General features: G+C 44.2%; 1 pseudogene; it reads right to left on the bottom strand.

The window, feature by feature from the left end:
* The window catches only part of LOC106566303 (sarcoplasmic/endoplasmic reticulum calcium ATPase 2-like), a 70,688-nt pseudogene extending 57,670 nt beyond the window's left edge, over positions 1 to 13,018 (bottom strand).
* Positions 13,019 to 16,527: the final 3,509 nt, after the last annotated feature.

Below are 16,527 nucleotides of genomic sequence, written 5' to 3'. Positions count from 1 at the left end.
ATTGCTGCACATCAGAAGTTTACAAAAGTGCACCTGGATGTTCCACAGCGCTACTGGCAAAATATTATGTGGACAGATGAAACTAAAGTTGTGGTGGTTGGAAGGAACACACAACACTATGTGTGGAGAAAAAAGGCACATTAAAACCTCATCCCAACTGTAAAGTATGGTGGAGGGGCATCATGGTTTGGGGCTGCTTTGCTGCCTCAGGGCCTTGACAGCTTGCTATCATTGACGGAAAAATGAATTCCCATGTTATCAAGACATTTTGCAGGAGAATTTGAGGCTTTCTGCCAATTGAAGCTCAACACAAATTGGGTGATGCAACAGGACAACAACCCAAAACAACAGTAAATCAACAGAATGGCTTGAACAGAAGAAAATACACCTTCTCGAGTGGCCCAGTCAGTCCAGACCTCAACCATATTGAGATGCTGTGGCATGACCTCAAGAGAGCAGTTCACACCAGATATCCCAAGAATATTGCTTAACTGAAACTGTTTTGTAAAGAGGAATGGTCCAAAATTCCTCCTGACCATTGTGCAGGTCTGATCCGCAACTACAGAAAAAAATAGGTTAAGGTTATTGCTGCCAGAGGGCCAACCTGTTATTAAATCCAAGGGTTCACATACTTTTCCCACCCTGCACTGTGAATGTTTACACTGTGTTCAATAAAGACATGAAAACAAGAGTTGGTTGTTTTTAGTTTAAGCAGACAGTCTATTGTTGTGACCTATTCAGACCCTTAACTCAGTACTTTGTTGAAGCACCATTGGCAGTTACTACAGCATCGACTCTTCTTGGGTATGACACCACAAGCTTGGCACACCTGTATTTGGGGAGTTTCTCCCATTCTTCTGTATAGATCCTCTCAAGCTCTGTCAGGATGGATGGGGAGAGTTGCTGCACAGCTATTTTCAGGTCTCTCCAGAGATGTTCGATCGGGTTCAAGTCCGGGCTCTGGCTGGGCCATTCAAGGAATATTCAGAGACTTGTCTCGAAGCCACACCAGCATTGTCTTGGCTGTGTGCTTAGGGTTGTTGTCCTGTTGGAAGGTGAACCGTCACCCCAATCTGAGGTCCTGAGTGCTCTGGAGCAGGTTTTCATCAAGAATCTCTCTGTACTTTGCTCCATTTATCTTTGCCTCGATCCTGACTAGTCTCCCAGTCCCTGCCTCTGAAAAACATGCCCACAGTATGATGCTGCCACCACCGTGCTTCACCGTAGGGATGGTGCCAGGTTTCCTCCAGAAGTGACACTTGAGATTTAGGCCAAAGAGTTTAGTATTGTTTCATCAGACGAGAATACTATTTCTCACGGTCAGAGTCCTGCGGGCTGTCATGTGCCTTTTACTGAGGAGTGGCTTCAGTCTGGCCACTACCATAAAGGGCTGATTGATGGCGTGCTGCAGAGATGGTTGTCCTTCTGGAAGGTTCTCCCATCTCCATAGAGGAACTCTAAAGCTCTATCAGAGTGACTATCGGGTTCTTGGCCACCTCCCTGAGCAAGGCCCTTCTCCCCCGATTGCTCAGTTTGGCTTGGTGGTTTCAAACTTCTTCCATTTAAGAATGATGGAGGCCATGGTGTTTTTAGGGACCTTCAGTGCTGCAGAAATGTTTTGGTACCCTTCCACAAATCTAACGACACAATCCTGTCTTGGAACTACGGATAATTCCTTTGACCTCATGGCTTGGTTTTTGCTCTGACATGCACTGTCAACTGTGGGACCTTATACCTGCTAAAAATGACTTAAATGTAAATGTTATATAGACAGGTATGTGCCTTTCAAAATCACATCCAATCAATTGAATTTACCACAAGTTGATTCCAATCAAGTTGTAGATGCATCAAGGATGATCAATGGAAACAGGATACACCTGAGCTCAATTTTGAGTCTCCTAGCAAAGGGTCTGAATACTTACGTAAATAAGGTATTTCTTCCCCCCCCCCAATACATTTGCAAAAAATTCTAAACCCGTTTTCACATTGTCATTATGGGGTATTGTGTGTAGATTGGATTGAAAGATTTTAGAAAAGTCTGCATTTTACAGTCAGGCTATAATGTAAAAATGTGGAAAAAGCCAAGGGGTCTGAATACTTTCTGAATGCACCAATCCTAATTTAAAGCCCTAGTCATTCAGTTCATAGGTTAGTCAGTTGGTTGAATCATGGCTGTGTAATGGTGTTTGCCAGCTAAGTACATTAACTTTTGCTCAAGGGAAACTATACAATGTGATTAGCCTATACATCTCTTATACAGTTTGATTGATCAACTTAATTAAAGATTAGTGATCCACAATAACCATTCTTGCCTACTCACTGCTGACTGCATAAAGTGGAAAAGTAATTCACTGCATAGTCCTCCCCTGGAGCACAGTGTGTGCAGTTCTACAGAACATGGTTTTGCTAGATTGAGTCAAGAAAGCTTGACTTCACTCTAGTTCTCTCTACTGCTCATGGGGCTAGCACAATGGTAGTGTGAGGCGAGTCACCCACACACTACGCAGTAGTACAGCGGCATCCTCACATGAAAAGGTGTGACATAAACCCAATGAATTCAGCCTTGTCATTCCATCCCTTTTTTGTTATGGGACATTCAGAATAGTTCCTTTACTCTAGCAGGACTATTCGTCATTAATATGTGCAACGCTGGAGTACTCTGACACACCTGTGCTGCCTGTCTCGAAGGGATGAATCAGGTCTAATGAGCTGACGGCTTTATAACTTGCTAACCAAGGTTTTTTAGCCCCAGCTTTTCAAACAAGCTTGTCACTTAAAACCAAGTTAGAAAAAAAACACTGAAACCGACAGATGTTTAAGGTAATACAAGAATTGTGGAAGATGTATGATTCCAGTTAATCTAGTTGAGATTGAAGAGAAATTTTACTTTAGCTCCCAGTGTCAAGAAATCCCTAGATGCAGTGGGGAATGGAGTTGGATAGTGAAACTTTGGTTATGAGAAAGGAGCAGCCTATATTGAGTTGTCATTGGAAAACTCCAGATCTAACTAGATAACTCCCCATTCAGGCTAAAGATAGCACAAACATCCCACTGGAGTCCCCAGGCCAGGAGCAGAGAGAAAAGAGGTCCTATTTTCCCTCCCTGCCTTCATTCGTTTCTTACTAATGTCCCACTTTCTCCTCCTTGGTTTTATTTTAGTCTCCATTCATTACCTTGACTGGCCTGAAACATCCTGCCCCCCTTTTCCACCCACATGCCAAGTTTTCCCTCCTCACTCTTGGGTCCTTTTAGGGGTAAAATAAAAGTTTCAATGACACAACCTGTATCGTTGTACAGGTATGTCTCTCTGCTTTGTTGTTTCCCCTAGACTTCTGGCTTAGCCCAAGGCAGTCAAGTGGCCAGTCATGGACAGGATGGATTATTGATTTGGCTGTGTGCACCTTGGAGGCACAAAGCCTAATTACCTATCTGCTTTCGTTTTCAATCTGAGTCGGAGCAGAGGCAGGAGTGGATCGCTGCTCGATGGGCACAGGGACTCCTAGCACCCACCGTGCGCATGGCAACAAGATTTAGAGGTGATAAGATGACTAGAAAGAGTGTCCTGTTGAGCAAATGTCCACCCACAGCTAGAAGGAATCCCATTAAAGCAGGTCCATACAGTCTGTCTGTTTAGCTAGTTATATCTTTTTGGTCAATGGTGTCATTGACTATTGGAGTTTAGTACAGAAGTCTTTCTTGCCATACGGCTTTTGCATCCTGCCAAACTGTGGATTTCTAATATATTCCTCAACCAAGAGAAGGAAATCTGTCTCTAGCCATAGAACCCTGTGGTGAGTCGTTCTATTCAGAATACACCCTGGATACCGTGGCTAGGACAAACCTCTAATCGAGAGCCAAGTAATTTTCTTAATGTGCAGGATGTAAATGAGATTACCCACATTTCAAAAAGACTCATTGTAATTCACACCAAGCCCCTTCTCGGCTCTCATTTGAGAACAATCGGCTGCACAGTTCACACTGAACACACCTCTGCCGCTGAGTACAGTGGGTGGCTCGTGAAATGCTCTCCAACACTCTGTCCCTTCAGTTAAACTGTGTGGTCTAGAACATTCACCTTACGCTAGCTAGGTGAGACAATCACATCAATCATAAGTTCAAAGTCAGTGCTAGTGGGGGTGGGGGAGGGGGTGTTCAAAGGTCATTTACAGAAATAAATATATATATATACACACACACAGCAAAGAAAGAAACATCCTTTTGTCAGGAACCTGTCTTTCAAAGAATTTTTAAAAATCCAAATAACTTCACAGATGTTCATTGTAAAGGGTTTTTAAAAAAAACTGTTTCCCATGCTTGTTCAATGAACCATAAACAATTAATGAACATGCACCTGTGGGACGATCGTTAAGACACTAACAGCTTACAGACGGTAGACAATTAAGGTCACAGTTATGAAAACGTAGGACACTAAAGAGGCCTTTCTACTGACTCTGAAAAACACCAAAATAAAGATGCCCAGGGTCCCTGCTCAATGTGCCTTAGGCATGAGGACTGCAGATGTGGCCAGGGAAATAAATTGCAATGTCCGCACTAGAGGTCGACTGATTAATCGGAATGGCCAATTAATTAGGGCCGATTTCAATTTTTCATAACACTGTATTTTTGGCCACCGATTTGCCGATTTTTTAAATTATTTTTTTACACCTTTATTTAACTAGGCAAGTCAGATTAAAAACACATTCTTATTTTTAATGACGGCCTAGGAACGGGGGTTAACTGCCTTGTTCAGGGGGGGGGTTCGTTTTGGAACCTTCCGGTTACTAGTTCAACGCTCTAACCACCTGCCTTACATTGCACTGACTACCTGTTACGCGAGGGCAGCAAGAAGCCAAGGTAAGTTGCTAGCTAGCATTAAACTTATCTTATAAAAAAACAATCAAATCTTAACATAATCACTAGTTAACTACACATGGTTGATGATATTACTAGTTTATCTAGCGTGTCCTGCATTGCATATAAATCGATGCGGTGCCTGTTAATTTCTCATCGAATCACAGCCTACATCGACAAACGGATGATGATTTAACAAGCGCATTTGTGAAAAAAAGCACTGTCGTTGCACCAATGTACCTAACCATAAACATCAATGCCTTTCTTTAAAATCAATACACAAGTATATATTTATAAACCTGCATATTTAGTTAATATTACCTGCTAACATGAAATTGTGTCACTGCTCTTGCGTTCATTGCCTGGCTTGTTGTGAACTAATTTGCCAGAATTTTACGTAATTATGACATACCATTGAAGGTTGTGCAATGTAACAGGAATATTTAGACTTAGGAATGCCACCCGTTAGATAAAATACGGAACGGTTCCGTATTTCACTGAAAGAAAAAAACGTTTTGTTTTCGAGATGATAGTTTCCGGATTCGCCAATATTAGTGACTAAAGGCTCGTATTTCTGTGTGCTTATTATACTATAATTAGGTCTATGATTTGATAGAGCTGTCTGACTGAGCGGTGGTAGGCACCAGCAGGCTCGTAAGCATTCATTCAAACAGCACTTTCGTGCGTTTTGCCAGCAGCTCTTCGCAATGCATTGCGCTGTTTATGATTTCAAGCCTGTCAACTCCCAAGATTAGGCTGGTGTAACCGATGTGAAATGGCTAGCTAGTTAGCGGGGTGCGCCCTAATAGCGTTTCAAACATCACTCGCTCTGAGACTTGGAGTAGCTGTTCCCCTTGCTCTGCATGGGTAACGCTGCTTCGAGGGTGGCTGTTGTCGATGTGTTCCTGGTTCGAACCCAGGTAGGAGCGAGGAGAGGGACGGAAGCTATACTGTTACACTGGCAATATTAAAGTGCCTATAAGAACATCCAATAGTCAAAAGATATGAAATACAATACCTGGGAATATTGAAGACTCATGTTAAAAGGAACCACCAGCTTTCATATGTTCCCATGTTCGTTAGCTTTCTTACATGGCACATATTGCACTTTTACTTTCTTCTCCAAAACTTTGTTTTTGCATTATTTAAACGAAATTGAACATGTTTCATTATTTATTTGAGGCTAAATTCATTTTATTTATATATTATATTAACTTAATAAGTGTTCATTCAGTATTGTTGTAATTTTCATTATTACAAATAAACAAAACTATTAAATCGGCCGATTAATCGGTATCGGCGGGTTTTTGGGGTCCTCCAATAATCGGTATTGAAAATCATAAATCGGTCGACCTCTAGTCCGTACTGTGAGACGCCTAAGACAGTGCTACAGGGAGACAGGACGGACAACTGATCATCCTCGCTGTGGCAGACCACGTGTAACACCTGCACAGGATCGGTACATCACACCTGCGGGACAGGATGGCAACAACAACTGCCCGAGTTACAACAGGAACGCATAATCCCGCCATCAGTGCTCAGACTGTCCACAGTTGGCCGAGAAAGGCTGGAGTGAGGGCCTGTAGGCCTGTTGTAAGGCAGGTCCTCACCAGACATCACCGGCAACAACGTCACCTATGGGCACAAACCCACCGTTGCTGGACCAGACAGGACTGGCAAAAAGTGCTCTTCACTGACGAGTCGCGGTTTTGTTCACCAGGGGTGATTGTCAGATTTGTGTTTATCGTCAAAGGAATGAGCGTTACACCGAGGCCTGTACTCTGGAGCGGGATCGATTTGGAGGTTGAGGGTCCGTCATGGTCTGGGGCGGTGTGTCACAGCATCATCAGACTGAGCTTGTTGTCATTGCAGGCAATCACAACGCTGTGCGTTACAGGGAAGACCTCCTCCTCCCTCATGTGGTACCCTTCCTGCAGGCTCATCCTGACATGACTCTCCAGCATGACAATGCCACCAGCCATACTGATCGTTCTGTGCGTGATTTCCTGCAAGACAGGAATGTCAGTGTTCTGCCATGGCCAGCAAAGAGCCCGGATCTCAATCCCATTGAGCACGTCTGGGACCTGTTGGATCGGAGGGTGAAGGCTAGGGCCATTGCCCCCAGAAATGTCCGTGAACTTGCAGGTGCCTTGGTGGAAGAGTGGGGTAACATCTCACAGCAGAAACTGGCAAATCTGGTGCAGTCCATGAGGAGGAAATGCACTGCAGTACTTAATGCAGCTGGTAGCCACACAAGATACTGACTTACTTTTGACCCACTCTTTGTTCAGGGACACATTATTCCGTTTCTGTTAGTCACATGTCTGTGGAACTTGTTCAGTTTATCTCTCAGTTGTTGAATCTTATGTTCATATAAATATTTACACATGTTAAGTTTGCTGAAAATAAACGCAGTTGACAGTTAGAGGACGTTTCGTTTCTCTCTGAGTTTGATCATAAATATATTTCTTTTTTTACCACCGATCATAGAAACGTGCTGTATTCACATACTTTTGGTCATGTAGTGTATGTGGACGCTGCTCGAACGTCTCATTCAAAAATTATGGGCATTAATATGGAATTAGACTCCAATCAAGTTAAAGAAACATCTCAAGGATGATCAATGGAAACAGGATACACCTGAGCTCAATTTCTAGTCTCATACAGTAGCAACGGGTCTGAAAACATATGTAAATAAGGCGTCTTTATTTTAATACATTTGCTAAAATGTCTAAATCTATTTTTCCCTTTGTCATCATGGGGTATTGTGTAGATTGATGCATACAGTGCATTCATAAATTTTTCAGACCCCTTCCCTTTTTCCACACTTTGATACTTAACAGCCTTATTCTAAAATGAAGTAAATGCAAAAAAAATCCTTAGCAATCGACACAAAATACCTGATTTGGAAAGGCACACACCTGTCTATATAAAGGGCCCACAGTTGACAGTGCATGTCAGGGCAAAAACCATGCCATGAGGTCGAAGGAATTGTCGTTAGAGCTCCGAGACAGGATTGTGTAGAGGCACAGATCTGGGGAAGGGTACCAAAAAAATGTCTGCAGCATTGAAGGTGCCCAAGAACACAGTGGCCTCTATCATTCTTAAATGGAATAAGTTTGGATCAACCAAGACTAACTAGAGTTGGCCGCCCGGCCAAACTGAGCAATTGGGGGAGAAGTGCCTTGGTCAAGGAGGTGACCAAGAACCCAATGGTCACTCTGACAATGTTCCAGAGTTCCTCTGTGGAGATGGAAGAACCTTCCAGAAGGACAACCATCTCTGCAGCACTCCACCAATCAGGCCTTTATGGTAGAGTGACCAGATGGAAGCCAGCACAGCTCGCTTGTAGCTTGCCAAAAGGTACCTAAAGGACTCAAACCATGAGAAACAAGATTCCCTGGTCTGATAAAACCAAGGTTGAACTCTTTGGCAGGACTGGGAGACTAGTCAGGATCAAGGGAAAGATGAACGGAGAAAAGTACAGAGAGATCCTTGACGAAAACCTGCTCCAGAGCGCTCAGGACCTCTAACAGGGGTGAAGGTTCACCTTCCAACAACCCTAAGCACACAGCCAAGACAAGGCAGAAGTGGCTTCGGGACAAGTCTCTGAATATTCCTTGAGTGGCCCAACCAGAGCCCGGACTTCAACCTGATCGAACATCTCTGGAGACCTGAAAATAGCTGTGCAGCAACTCTACCAATCCAACATGACAGAGCTAGTGAGGATCTGCAGAGATGAACAGGAGAAACTCTCCAAATACAGGTGTGCCAAGCTTGTAGCGTCATAGCCAAGAAGACTCGATGCTGTAATCGCTGCCAACGGTGCTTCAACAAAGTACTGAGTAAAGGGTCTGAATACTCATGTAAAATGTACATCTGTTAAAATTAAAAATCCTGTTGCCTTGTCATTATGGGGTAGTGTGTAGATTGATGATAAAAAAAATGTAATGCATTTTTGAATAAGGCTGTAACGTAACAAAATGTGGAAAATGTCAAGGGGTCTGAAGACTTTCTGAAGGCACTGTATAAGCCTAGCTATATGCCCAGTGTATATGTTCATTCTCCTGTGTCATAAAGGACTGAGAAGAATAGCCTCTGGTTCCACTCTAAGCTTGGTTCTATTTTTAACTGTCTTTTTGTTCATGCCATTTTCTCTCTCCGTTGTGCGGCGGATCGGTTTGGGCAGGCAGGCGTTTAACTGGCAAGAGGACGTCCACAGGGATCCCTCCAAACCCTCTTCCTGGGATCCAATCCCTGCCATCAGGGGATCCAGCTCAGTGACCAATCACAGGCAACTAATGGTTGTCACTAACTGGAGTAACCAAGAAACTGTCATTAAACCAGCCAGAGGCAAAAACAGCTTTGCTACAATTTGTACATAATTTCAGCTTCTCCCTCATACAATCAATTCCCTCAATTTATAGTGAGTGAGGCAATCAGTTATCTGTAGATATGGCCTGATCCTATCATAAGCTAGGCCTACTACTATTAATTATATTCCTCTTAGGGTGGGACAGTCTATCAAACCAAAAAAAGAACTATGTTAAAAGAAAAAGGTTGTAAAAAGATCTGCTTACCTGCCAGACACCCACAATGGCATTTGCTATCAGAATCAGCAAAATTACAAAAGGCTCCACGAAGGCTGTGATGGTCTCCTCGCCCTCCTCGAACCAGGCCAGCACCTAAAACGGGAGAAACAGGCAGACAAGTCAGACAGCAATACAAAGAAATACATTCATATTATGCCCTGCAGTTGCAGATATCAATGTCTCAGTCATATCAGCTTTAGGGTGTAGAGGAGATGAGGCGAGCCAGAGGCAAGGGTCAAGATAACAGAGCCTGGAGCACTATTGCAAAACCAGGGCAAAGGCAATCACTTGGTAACAGTAAGTAAGTAATTCAATTTGGGTGAAAAGTAGCCGTTGGAGAGTGACAATGCTCGTCAGGGCTGAAAGTTTGATTGTCAAGCCCATCAAACACCTAATTGTTACGTCAGCTGCAGGACTTTCAGCGACATCAATCAAATCTAATGTTGAACATGCCATTTCTAATACCTGTAGTTCACATTCAAAGCACCACACAACTCTACCCTGTTCAGGCATCCAGTCTCTAGCAAAGCATTTTGTCCTCTCAACAGCAAGTGACTGCTCTTTAAAGTGGTGTTCATTTCCATTAAGTTCTTCTCAGCCACTGAAATAGGATGCATGGGTTGAAACCAGTGGTTTGAATAACCACATTACATAACAGAAAATCAGCAATTTCATCTGCTGAGGTCAAACAATTTTACAACATAGAAATGACTTGGAGATAGAGGGAACAATGGTAGAAATGACTGAAAATGTTCCTATAAATCTCAAACTATGCTACAATTTAAAGGGCTGGAGCGGTAGCTTCCCACACAACAGTGCTCATAAAGGCCAAGCTTGAACTTGTATGCTATGGAATGATCACTTCTTTGAATGAAGAGGTTAAAAAAAAGCAGCATCCTCTTATTTTATTTTGATTTCTCCGACAGTCAATCATGAACGGGGAGATACTGCCTGAGAGCAGAGCCTGAGAGCAGAGCCTGGAGTACACTACAGAGGCCTCAGCATCATTAACTCAGAACCCACCTAATTATCCTTGTCAAGCTCTCTGGCGCCAACAGTCAATAATGACTCATTTGCGCAATGAATAGAGGGTTGAAAGCCTCTCACTACCAAGTATTTGTAAATGTGTTCAGCATAATGACAGCATCAGTCCCATATCATCAAATCTTATCCAGTGAATGGGTCTATTGTTTCTCAAAGACTATTTCAGAACAGGTACAGAAGTAACTTGTCTCCTCAATCAGAATCTAGGCCAGAACTAGAAATGTGTCATATACTAGGATTCTCCTCCTCACCCAGTTAGAGGTACAGCCTATCGCAACAAATGCCAATGAAAAATATGAACATCTTGACAGCTCAAGCACGCTTATGACTTTGTGTGTGTGTGTGTGTGTGTGTGTGTGTGTGTGTGTGTGTGTGTGTGTGAGACCAGGCCACTGCTGGATGTGATTTACAGACTAGATTCCAGAACATCACTGTGTGACTGTCCCTGCTGCTGGTGATATTTACAGTGATGTGGCATTGAATACCAGCCAACAGGAAGATAAATGGGGTCACAGAGAGGTGAACTTGGCACTCACCAGGATCACCACTAGTGAGGCCACTTGTGACATAACAAACATTTTTTATGTCCAGATCAACTGCTTCCCCTGAAGGACTTCAATAGAAGGGATATGATGGGGCCTAAAAGGAGTAAATTCGGCATAATTGGGCAACAGCAGGAAAAGGAGGCTCCAAACAGGTGCAAGAAAATGGCTGACGACCAGTGACTCACTAACAACTAGAAACTCCATCAATGATGTTCTCAACATAGCAGACTAGGATGTAATGACATTACAAGTAGGTGCAACAACCAATTATCCCTAAATTATTGGATGAATGCCAGTTTAACATCACATTTTCACCGGAATAGACAGTCAGATACCATACAAAACCGACATGAGGCTGGAGCTGTGGGTACAAGGCCTAATGGAGACCCAGGGGCTTGCAATTTCTTAAGAAACCCCTCTTCAGTGCCATCTGCCCTAGAGGGGATTTGTGTGTTCCCCAACAATTACGCATATACATTTATTCTGGACATATGAAGCATACCATCATCCTCATTTCAATAAATGGAGAGTAATTATATACTTACAAAGGATATGCAGGCCGCAAGAAGAAGAATCCTCACAAGTAGATCTCCAAACTGTTCAGCTACCAGTTCCCATAAAGACTTCCCTAAGAAAATAAAAGAGGGTTTGATTGCATCCAAATAATTGAATACCTAGAAAAAGTAAATTAACAAAGAAATTAACGATTTACTTACCCTCCTCAGCAGGCAATTCTGCGATTCATCCAAAGGATACCACCCAGGAAAGAGGACAACAGTGAGAGGAAGGTTACAACCGAAAATTAAGTTTTCCGATTACGAATAAGAGTTTCAAAGGGGAAAATACATCTAAATTGACGTGGACAGGAGGACAAACATAAGACATACTGAACATCATTTAAAACAGGCTGACTATTTTAAAAGTACAGCATTTTGCTTTAACTCTAGCTCGTTTACTTAAATTGTTTCAACACACGAGACTGTACATGTTCGTGACGTCACCAATTCGTTCAAACAAGCCGGTTGCTGAAGAATGCCAGCGGCGTAGCGATAGTTCAGCAGGCTAACTAGCTAACAGGCCGTACACCGTGTGGCCAGGGAAGGGATATCACATTTCAGCAACATGTTACTCACCGTTAGGTCCCCATGTTTCCCGCTGCCTCTTCACCTGGTCTAAACCTAGACCTGTGCTTTCGTTCACGTTGAAATGGCTGTAAACTTCCTCCACCGTCTTTGTGTGAGCGTTCTCCATGGTGAGTATCTGCGCGAGGTCACACACCAGCTCGCTAACGTTAGCTGAAACCTCGACAACCCCACTGAATACTCACTTATTTTGTGTCTTCCCCAAACTCACGCTGCCATAAATTCATACGAATATCTTAAAATGTATTTGTTTCCCCAAACACTAAATAACCTAACGTGCAATGAAAATTGTGGCTAATGTTAGTCCTCACACTTGTTAGGAGACCGATGCCTTCACCCGTCAAATTCTCCGGTTAGCTACAATGTTCCAGACAACCATGAAATACGGATAATTCATACCACCATCAAAACTATTTCATTTTTTGAAGGTGCAATAACTAAATGAGTCCCTGTAGTTGGATAATGCAAGTGGCTACGCGGTAGGTCTGACAAGTACAGCCTTCGTGGATGTCCGCTGTCTATTTGTTCTTGTGTGCTGCTGCGGATTCACTACTATCCCCATCAGCACCAATCGCATTTGTTCACTACCCCTTTCGCATGCTCTGAATGCTGTGCTCGGTGTCCGCATGTGGAATGCGCTTATTGGTTGGAGAGACTCCGGAAATCCATTTTTCCTCCCGATCTTTCAGTCCTCACTAGTTACCACAGCCTATTTCAAAAATGGATTTGAACCCTAACCACCCTGCTAACATTATGCCTAACCTTAATTAAGACACGTTTTACGATAGCCAATTTCGACTTTGTGGTTGTAGTAACTTCTGACAAACCGATATTCTTCGGTGGGGTTTATCAGCGGTTGGCATCCAAAGTCATTGTGTTTTACCACCACCTACTGTACTGGAGTGTGGGCCAGGGGCCAGAGACCAAGAGAAAGTAAATCCTAATTGCCAGCCCCGTTGCTCTTAAAAAAAGATTACATATTTGAGACTATAGAGTATATTGAGTAGAACGTCATTAGATATAAACTACTTTTCTGTATCCCCCTCTCCCTCATACTGGATCTCAGCCTCTCTCTTTCCTTCTGATACTTGAAATAAATGCCTGCTCTTAGTATCTCTACTTCACTGCTCCTGCCATCTCTGCACCATCACTGTCCATATCAGTCTTTTGCCTCTGCCTTGCTCATTGAAACTACAACATCCCCACTACTAAGTGCTTGTTTAGCGGGTACATCAACTGCCTAGTTCCCCTCCACCCCCACATGGGCTGGGACCACAGAAGGTTGGTGGTACCTTAATTGAGGAGGACAGGCTTATGGTAAATCCTCCATTTGCTCCGTTCCAGCCATTATTATGAGCAGTCTTCACCTCAGCAGCCTGCACTGGCTGGGAACCAAGTAAACCTTATCTGTATACCCATCTGTTTAATCCTGCCATGGGTTTGTAGTACATCATAAAGCAGGTCTTGTCTGCTACGTGAGCTAAAGGACTGCAGACTCATCAACACTGCACATGAATCAGAGCAAATAACTACTCTGTCTGGCTTGACTTACTCCACACACTGCAAGGCCAACAGTATGGCCATCAGCTCTGCCATATATACAACCAGATGATCTGAAATACACTTCCTGACTGCCACCCCACATTCCTGCACTTCAAATGCTGACCCAGTACGTCCTGTCCTTGGATCTTTTGAACGATCTGTGTAAATGGCCACAAAATCCTGGTACACAGTATGCATCTATCTATTAAACAAATAAGATGGATCAACACCCACCCTATCTTTCCGTAGTCTCTCCAACACTTCTAGATCAACTACTGGAGGTGGGAGTAGCCATGGTGGATTTACAGGAATAGGTACCGTTGGACTAAACTCTTTTGCATATACAGTCCCACCTCCCTCGCCTGGGTATTACCCACCCAAAGCTCGTGTTCTGTGCTCGCTCATGTTTTCCATCATGCATGTAAAATCCTTTTTGCATTATGAAACAACCCATGTCCCTGTAGGTTGACCCAATAATTCATTGCCAGCTGCTGTCTCCTAATCTGCAATGGCAAATCCCCCATCGCCACCTGTAGTGCAGCCACTGGGGAGGTCTGAAACACCCCACTACATATTCTGAGTCCTTGCCCCAGCATGACATCTAGCCTTTCCAATAAGGTCCGGGCTGCCGAACCATACGCTATGCTACCATAGTCTATTACAGATAGGATCGATGCAACATACATGGTCCTCAAAAAGGAACACTCACCCCCCACTCCTTCCCCATCAGACAGCGCATCACATTTAGCACCTTCTTACACTTACCTGCCACTCTCTCAAAGTGTTCTGCCCAGGTCAGCCTAGTGCCAAAGTATACCCCAAGGAACCTGAAGGCCCTCACCAAGTTTCTCCCATATAACCTCAACCATACCTCATCTCCCACCTTCCTCCTGGTAAAGAACACTGTCTAAGTTCTCTCAGAGAACAGAGAACCTGAATCCCCACATTAATGCTCACCACTCTACCTCTTCAATTTGCTCCCTGTAATGGCACATTACTTACCCTCTCCCATAAGGCCCCATCATCTACAAATAAAGACCTCCCAATATCCAGCCGTACCTGAGAGTAAACATCATTGATCGTGATTGAGAACAGAGGACTAATCACGCTCCTCTGCGGTGTACCGTTATCCACCATGTAGCTGTCTGATGGAGACGTCCCCACCTTCACTTGGATAAACCTTCCAAACAGGAAATCATTTCTACGTTCTTCCTCCTGCCCCCATAATATCAAGCTTTATTAACAACCCCTCCTTCCACATAAAAAGACAGCTACAACAGTCTCCTTGTTCACCTGAGCCTTACTGACCTCTGCTTCTAAGCAGAGCACTGGGTCCATAGTTCCCCTCCCCTTCCTGAACCCACTCTGATGTGGCGATACTAGCTCCCTGCTCTCCAGGAAGTTAGCCTCTCCGTAATCATACGTTCCATAATCTTACATACATGTGATGTTAAAGCTATTGGCCGATAGCTTGTTGGCCTTGCTGGGTCCTTCCCTGGCTTCCGGATTGGTACCACTACTGCCTCCTTCCAGCTGCCTGGTAGTTTCCCCTCCTCCCACACTCTGTTGTACAACACTAATACCTTATCACTAAGATGGGCCAACATAATATAGCACACCTCATCTTTCCCAGGTGAAGTTAACCCAGCCTTACCTGTTTCCCTTTTCATCTCTGCCATGGTAAATGGTGCATTCAACGCATCATTTACATCCTCCGTCCTATCCAACACTCCAGGATGCTCTTCTCTCATTCTCTCTCTCCCCCTCCTCTGACAAATTTGCAGAGTTACGCACTTGGACAAACGCTTTGTCCATCATCTCTGCCTTCATCTGTTACTTCCACATCCTTCCCACTCGTCAACACTGTATAATCCCACTCCCTTCACTCATCCTCTTAATCATCCCTCACGCTTTTCCCACAGGTGTCGCCCTTCCAATGGTGTCACAGAACCGACGCCAACATGACCTCAATGCCTGACGGATAGTTCTCCTCACCAGGGCCTGCTGATACTGAATCAGATGTTGGACGTTTTCAGTACTCTAAATGCCCTCTTCCTATTCCTCACCATTGCCCCACACTCATCCATGGGACTGCTTTCCCCCTCCTCCTCCCTGAACTCTAAGGTATAGCCTCAGTAGCTGCCCCCACTAAAGCTATTCATACTATCCACATCCCCTCTTATATCCACCCGAGCCATCACCTGCTCACTCAGCTCCTGAAACTGATCCCGCTTTGTCTTTCCAAACACCCACCTGCCTACTTCATCCACTGTCACCTCCTCCTCCCTCCAGCCTACTGTGCATACTATGGGGCAATGATCACTCCCCACTGTCGACTCCTCTCATACCTCCCACTCACAGATTCCTGCCATCGCACTAGATACCAGAGTGAGGTCCAAGGCAGTCTCTTCCCCTGTGGAAGTGAATGTCACCTGCTATAAATGTCACCAGCTTTCTGTTATCTATGTATACCATATCGCCACCCACCTACCCCCTAATCCCCGGTCTAGATGCTCCCTGGACCACCCTCACTGCCTCAGCATGACACCCTTCACTCCACTCTCACTTGTTGCACCTCCACTGCCTGCTACATTGCCTCACACCCACCATATGCCACATTATGAGCACCCACACAGCTGCAGCACTTTGGTTGTACACCATCCCCACACTTGCCATACTCATGTCCCCCCACACACACCTGGCACACCTCTTTTTTTTCTTTACAGGCTGTTGCCTAATGCCCAAACCTCTGGCAGTTCTAACATCTTAAAGGCTTCGATATATAAGCCCTCACATAATTAGGCAACAAGG

The sequence above is a fragment of the Salmo salar genome, chromosome ssa09 (genome assembly GCF_905237065.1).
Source record: "Salmo salar chromosome ssa09, Ssal_v3.1, whole genome shotgun sequence".
NCBI classification, from domain to species: Eukaryota; Metazoa; Chordata; class Actinopteri; order Salmoniformes; family Salmonidae; genus Salmo; species Salmo salar.
This window is presented reverse-complemented; position numbering and strand designations above follow the sequence as displayed.